This window comes from Moschus berezovskii, chromosome 10 (assembly GCF_049115385.1).
Source record: "Moschus berezovskii isolate FMDL1 chromosome 10, NW_MosBer_1.0, whole genome shotgun sequence".
Classification (NCBI taxonomy): domain Eukaryota; kingdom Metazoa; phylum Chordata; class Mammalia; order Artiodactyla; family Moschidae; genus Moschus; species Moschus berezovskii.
The window spans coordinates 77,061,775-77,069,184 of record NC_142469.1 but is presented as its reverse complement, the minus strand read 5'-3'; the positions used below and the strand labels follow the sequence as shown (position 1 = coordinate 77,069,184).

The following is a 7,410-nucleotide window of genomic DNA, read 5'->3' as shown; positions in this document are numbered from 1 at the left end:
AGGGGGAGGAGAAAAACCATATAAAAAGAGGAGCCAAAATTGAGTGCGGGGGAGGGGGGAGGGGGCTTCTCTTCTCTTCGTGTCTTTTGGGTCTACCCAGTCTCACGCCTAGAGGATGTATTTTCCTTTGCTTTCTAAATAAAACTGAGCTGTAACATGGAGCTGTAACAATGGTCCATCAATTCAGTTCAGTTCAGTCGCTTAGTTGTGTCTGACTCTTTGTGACCCCATGGTCTGCAGCACACCAAGCCTCTCTGCCCATCATCAACTCCTGGAGTTGACTCAAACTCATGTCCATTGAGATGGTGATGCATCCATCACTTCAAATTTTTGCTGCAGGGAGACAGAACCAAGGAAATTACACACTCCCCTGACACTGTTTTAATTAATGAAAGGTTATGTTCTTCTGAGTCACGGTACTTTTATTTATCTAGAACTCAGAGAAGAAACAACAGATTCACACTACAAAGGAAAAAGTAGTGTGCTATATTAAGGACTTAGGAAATGAGTTGATTTAATTAATGCTGATTTTCTAAGTACAGAAAGAACCTTGCGAAGTATTCCTAACACTAGCAAAATTGGCAAGAAAGAATTGTTCACACGTATAACTGAAAAATGTAAAATGCCTACATCAGTAAATCCCAGAAGATGTCATTAGAGACAAATAAGTAACTTTCAGTTCAGTTCAGTTCAGTTCAGTCACTCAGTCGTGACTGACTCTTTGCGACCCCATGAATCACAGCACACCAGGCCTCCCTGTCCATCACCAACTCCCGGAGTTCACTCAAACTCATGTCCATCGAGTCGGTGATTCTATCCAGCCATCTCATTCTCTGTCGTCCCCTTCTCCTCCCGTTCAAATCTCTCTGTGACTCCACTCCCAAACTCCTCATGTGGACTGTGTGGTGTGTGACATGGGTGGTGCAGGGATTATACCTTTAATGTTAATGTACTAATTCTGTTAAAGTGCAAATTACCATAAAGTATGCACAACATTGTTCTGGGAAGAGTGGAACCTGCTGGTTTTCTGTACTGCTGGTTAATGCAAAAATCATCTTTTTCAAATTAGATCCATAAAAGATCAAGGAGAATAATGCTCTCACTCCTAAATTCCTATATTAATCAGCTTTCCTGTGGTGACAAGCAAGTCCCAAATCTCAGTGACTTGTAACAACAAATGTTTATTTCTCCCACAGTGCCATGCTAGCAGCTCCACCATGGCTGTGGGCTGTGGCTTTGCTCCATGTGCTTTCTCATACCAGGAACCAATCAAGAACAGCAGCCTTTTTCTGGGATAGTACATCATTATTGTGGACAAGGGAAAAGGCCAAGAGGCAGAGCCAAATCATTCCACTGCCCTTAAACTATTATCTGCATGTGGCATTTGCACTGCATTGGCTGAAACAAGCCACATGACCAACTTGACCCGGTGGCCAAGAGTATTCAGCCTCTAGGGTAGCTCAACAAGTTCCATGACAATGGGTGAGAATGCATAATTATCCTACAGGGAAGGAAATGAGTCTGGGAACAATGATGCAATGACCACAAGAGCCACTTAGCACTATTATCCTAAGTCTCTCTTTCTCCCAGTCAATAATGCTGAATTTCGTAAGGTTTGCAATTCTGAAGTCTGTAGTTTTTAACTCCTAAGTTAAGTCCTTATTCCCGAGTTCAATTTTATCCCTCTGTTTCTGTTTGCCTATAGGACACAGGGATTTAATTCATCTTTTATCTTTCTAGACTATCCTACTGACCTACTAGATATTGAGCCCAATTGTCACTTTACATAATTCTCCCAGAAATCTCTGAATATTCACATAAATGGAAGGTCTGAGAGGCTAAAGAAGCTGTCAGCTTTCTCACTGCTAGAAAGTGATGTGTCCAGGATGCGAATTTCACAGACTTTCTGACACGTCACCAGTCAGTTCCGTCACTCAGTCGTGTCTGACTCTTTGCAACCCCGTGGACACATCATACTACCTGCTGTATGGACTTGCCTTATCCAGGAATAAGAAAGGCCAGGAATGGGCTGGATAGAGAGGGATCCTCAAGATCATTTTAAGACCTTGATAGATGCTGAGTTCTTTCACTCTGTATCATACAAAACATATTCAAACAAACCCCCACCCCACACCAAATACAATGTTCAAGCAAAAAGTTTTTGAAAGGATGCTTCTAATTTACGTTTGAAACCATTTTGCTACAGATAGCATTTGATTTGTGGTTGACTATGGTCTGTCAGCTATCACTGTGTATACTTAGGGAATATTTTAGAGTAAGATATTCCAACTTCCAAAATTATATTCAAAGGTAGTGAAATTGGTATAAATACTAAATTTGACAATACAATTGACATAGTGTTATATTTGCAAATCTTATTTTTAAAATTTATTTATTTCATTGACATATAATTTCTTTACAATATTGTGTTAGCTTCTGTGTACAAGAACGTAAATCAGTTACATATATATACATATATCTCCTCCGTTGGCCCTCCCTCCCATCCGCCATCCCCATCCACCTTCCCTATCTACCCTTCTAGGTCATCACAGAGAACTGAGCTAAGCTCCCTGTGCACTTAATACTTTCAATTTTCCAGTCTTCTTATATTATTTGGAGCCATAAGTATTTTTTCCAGGAATAAAATATTTTTCTGGGGTAGGGGGCGGGTAATCTCTAAAATGCTCATAGATTCCAGGATTTGTGCATATGCTACCCAACGGATTAAATGGTTTATCCTAAAACTCTTCTGGATGAGGAAAAACACAACCTCAAAACGTGGAGTCCAGAGACAGTTCTGAGAAGAAATTAAAAGTCAGATAATGTCCAAAGATCAAAGAAAAGAATCTACGTGTAAGACAGCAGGAAAAAAACAAGAGACTTGAGATTAAACTTGAGGAATAGGATTGAGTGGGAGAAGCATGGAAAGAGATGCCTTCACAGTTTGATGGCTGCAGACACTGGCCTCTGGGGAGATGGGAGCTGCCGAAAAGCTGGCTTTTAAGTTTAGCACATTTTTGTGGTTGACCCAGGGCAAAAATGGGCCTTCAACTTTCTGGCCCCAAATGACTGCCCCCTCCCAGATCCAGAACTCCTGAACTGACACCATTCTCACCCTCTCTGTTTTTCCAAAAGATCTGTAGCTCCCTTTCTGGGTTCTTTGCAAGACCCACTCTCTTCCCTGAATGGTCCCCAGGGTTCCTCCCTTGGGCATTTGGCTGTCCTGAACTTTCAGTGAAGGGTCACTGATTCTGATCCCTGAAAAGCCTATTTCCTCTTCATGACTTAACTTGTCTTGATTCCTCTCAATTTAACTTGTCTAATGGAAACTGTCTGTTCAGTTGTTGAGGCAGTTTCCTTCAGGGGTAAAGCTGCACTTCTGCTCTCAAGATTCAGTGATTTCCATACCCTACTCTCATTGTATTACTCTGCAAGATAAATTCTATTACTCTTAGAGTCATGTGACGTCAATGATGAATGGATTTCTCTGGGACTATGATGGAGCAAATTAGCCCTCTGATATATTTTATTTCCCACTGAATTCATGTTTCCAGTCTGAAGAAGATATAACTAGGTTTCCACTTGATTTCTTAAGCAAAAATAATTAGTATACAATTAGTAGAATTGTTTCCATGATTTCTCCTTAATGATAAATCAGGTGATTCTTCCCCTAATTCCAGCAAGAAAACTTCTGGAATCTAGCCACTGTTTCATATATTTATAAAAATGTTTTTTCACCTTCAGTACATTGGTTGATGAGGACCGAGATTATGAGTTTGACTCCCAGGTCTAATCTCATCTCTTCCTCATCATGAAACATAAAGGCAGCCTCAACTGTCCTGGGTTTCAGAACAGGAGGATCATCCTCTGAGTCTGGAAGTGATCATGCAATTTGAGACTTTATGAGAAAACATCACAACCATACCAGCCACTAGCCACATGAGGCCACTAAGCACTTGAAATGAGTCTAGTATAACAGAGGAACTACTTCCTGAACTTTATTTTAATTTTAATTAATTTAAGTTTAAAATTGACATTTCACTTATTGGAAAACTTTTGTGTATGACTTGTTATATGGAATAACTCAGTATATGAACCTATTTTTAGCTATAAAGTGTATGAAATCAAAACACATCAAATATTTCCCCACCCCAAATTTAGTGTCCAAACTTAGATGGGTTGAAAGTAAAATAAACAGCGGACTTCAAAGACTATGAAAAAAATGTAAAATCTATCTACCTATATATAATTTTATGCTGATTTCACACATATATTTTGTTGGTTAAATAAATATACCACCATTACTATATTTTGTTATATAGATTAACATTATCAAAACATATTAATATGTTAAATTAATATACTTAAATACACATTTGCTAGATTTTTATATATGTATATAAAATATATAATTACAAAAATACATGTAAAATGAATATATTTTAGAACAGTTAAAATGTCATTACAATTCATTTTACTTATTTTTTTTTACTTTTTAAATGTGATTCTAGAAAATTTTAAATTACATATGTGACTCATATTTCTATTAAACAGTGCTTCTCTACTACATATTTATGTGAATCCTTAGATCAAAGGTCCCCAAACATTTGGCATCCAGGTCTGATTTCATAGAAGAAAATTTTTCCATGGACCAGGGTTGTGGGGTGGGGGCGTGGCTTCCAGATGATTCAAGCACTTTACATTTATTGTGTACTTTATTTCTATTATTATTACATAAGCCCCACCTCAGATCATAAGGCATTAGATTCCAGAGGCTGGGGACCCCTGCTCTGGACTGTTGAATAAACATAATTTTTAATGATCAAATATTATGTAAACTTTTTAATAACTTTTTTTCCACTTCTCAATGTCAAGAACATTTTGTCATATGAATACATGTTCATCTACAGTCTCACCGGGACTAAAATAAATGAGATCCTTGTTTGCTGGGTGAGCTTATTGCTGAGCAAATTATATAAGTTGAATCTCCATTCCTTAATTAGACTTCTTTCTTAAACTATTGATGACAGAGAGCCAGCAGGTGGGGGAGCCTGAACATTCAATGAGATGTTTTTTAGGAACCAGAGTAGAGACTTGGATTAAAGGAGTGTTTGTGAGCTAAGCCTTTCACATTACACTTGCCCTGGTCCCAGTAACAATAACACCATATTGTCTGTCAATAGTAGCTATGGGCTATTCTCTTACAACCTTCTAACCAAGCAATAGTACTATTTTTAGGAGATGACTCTGTGGAGCTGACAAAACATGATGTAGCCACAGACTGCCTCTAAGCAACCAATACAAAACAGATTGATGGAACTTGCTGTATTTAAAGTCTTATAAGAGAATGGGGAGTAATAAAGTCTCAAAATAGACTTTATTATAACAAACTTCCCCCCTAAATGTCAACTTTTGAAGTTCAATTCAAATATAGCAAATATGGACTTCTCATATATAAAGAATAATTATTTTGTACATATGCCTACATATACTGGCATAGAAAGGCTTAGTTACTTCACAAATTTCCAGATCCTGAAACAATAATAAATGGCACCCATATGTCTTGTATAGTAAAAATTGTCCAGAGTTGATATTCACTATTAACGCTACTCCTCAGAGAGGCAGCATGCTAGGTGGAAAAATCATGAGTGTCTAGTGTCTCAAAGATATTTAAATCCTGGATCCACATTTATGGTTGTGCAGTCTTAGAGCGTAATTTAAACTTCCTAAACTTCAGATTTTCCAAGGTCAATGCCTTCTTCTTTAATGTGAATACTGAATTTAGTATTGCATTCAGTGAATTCTCTCAATCATTTGTTATGTAGTAGGCACATAATATGGAGAAGGCACTGGCGACCCACTCCAGTACTCTTGCCTGGAAAATCCCATGGACGGAGGAGTCTAGTGGGCTGCAGTCCATGGGGTCGTGAAGAGTTGGACACGACTGAGCAACTTCACTTTCCCTTTTCCCTTTCATGCATTGGAGAAGGAAATGGCAACCCACTCCAGTGTTCTTGCCTGGAGAATCCCAGGGACAGGGGAATCTGGTGGGCTGCTGTCTATGGGATCGCACAGAGTCAGACAAGACTGAAGCGACTTAGCAGCAGCAGCAGGCACATAATAATTGATATATGGGCTTCCCCCATGGCTCAGTGGTAAAGAATCCACCTACAATGTAGGAGATACTGGAGACGCACGTTCCATCCCAGGGTTGAAAAGATCCTCCAGAGGAAGAAATGGCAACCTATTCCACTACTCTTGCCTAGGAAATCCCATGGACAGAAGAGCCTGGTGGGCTACAGTTTATGAGGTTGCAGAGCTGGACATGACTAAGCACGCATGCAACAACAGCTGATATATGGTAAGCAATCAATAAATATTCCTTTTTTTCCACCTCATGTTACTTAAACATCTCATGTCATTACAATAGAGACTATACGGGTAAAAGAACAGAGAGAAGAAGAAAATAGAAATCAATCATGATACCCTCCCATGACAAACTTTTAGGGCTATATAGTTTGGGTTTTTCTTTTTTTTTTTCTCATTTCATTTGTCTGTAATAATTTAGTTTAAGAAGTCATTTCAGTGGGAGTTCACTGCAGCATAATAATTTTCTCTTTGCTTTAATTATGCCAATATTTGTGGTCATCTGTTTGGCCACCTCATGCGAAGAGTTGACTCACTGGAAAAGACTCTGATGCTGGGAGGGATTGGGGGCAGGAGGAGAAAGGGACGACAGAGAATGAGATGGCTGAATGGCATCACTGACTCGATGGACATGAATTTGTGTGAACTCCGGGAGTTGGTGATGGACAGGGAGGCCTGACGTGCTGTGATTCACGGGGTCACAAAAAGTCAGTCACGACTGAGCAACTGAACTGAACTGAACTGAACACATGTCTGGAAATTGACGATGTCCCTCCTGCATATTTAATGTTCATCTACAAAGATGCCATATGAGAAATTGAATCTTTAAGTTCAAGAATTAAACAACAAAACAAGACCAAAGTATGCACCTATTTGGAAGATACACATATCTTATTAAAAGACACCTACATTCATAACTGGGCTTCCCTGGTGGCTCAGAGGTTAAAGCGTCTGCCTCCGATGCGGGAGACCCAGGTTCGATCCCTGGGTCGGGAAGATCCCTGGGGAAGGAAATGGCAACCCACTCCAGTACTCTTGTCTGGAGAGTCCCATGGACGGAGGAGCCTGGTAGGCTACAGTCCACAGGGTCGCAAAGAGTCGGACACGACTGAGCGATTTCACTTTCACTTTTTTCTTTCACATTCCTAACTAAACATATAAGTAGTTTTAAGAATTCAGGTTTAGTTAACTGACATACTGTTTTGTGCTGTAGATAGTGACCTATTTGTTAATTTTGATTTACAGTTGGGTATTTTCTTTCTG

The 7,410-nt window shown here is 39.2% G+C and overlaps 1 non-coding gene across 1 annotated transcript; it reads left to right on the top strand.

Annotated features, from left to right (window-relative positions):
* The first annotated feature begins 7,071 nt into the window (after positions 1-7,071).
* On the top strand, positions 7,072-7,143 carry TRNAR-CCG (transfer RNA arginine (anticodon CCG)). Its single transcript has one exon. It is a non-coding gene; the product is annotated as a tRNA-Arg (tRNA).
* Positions 7,144-7,410: the final 267 nt, after the last annotated feature.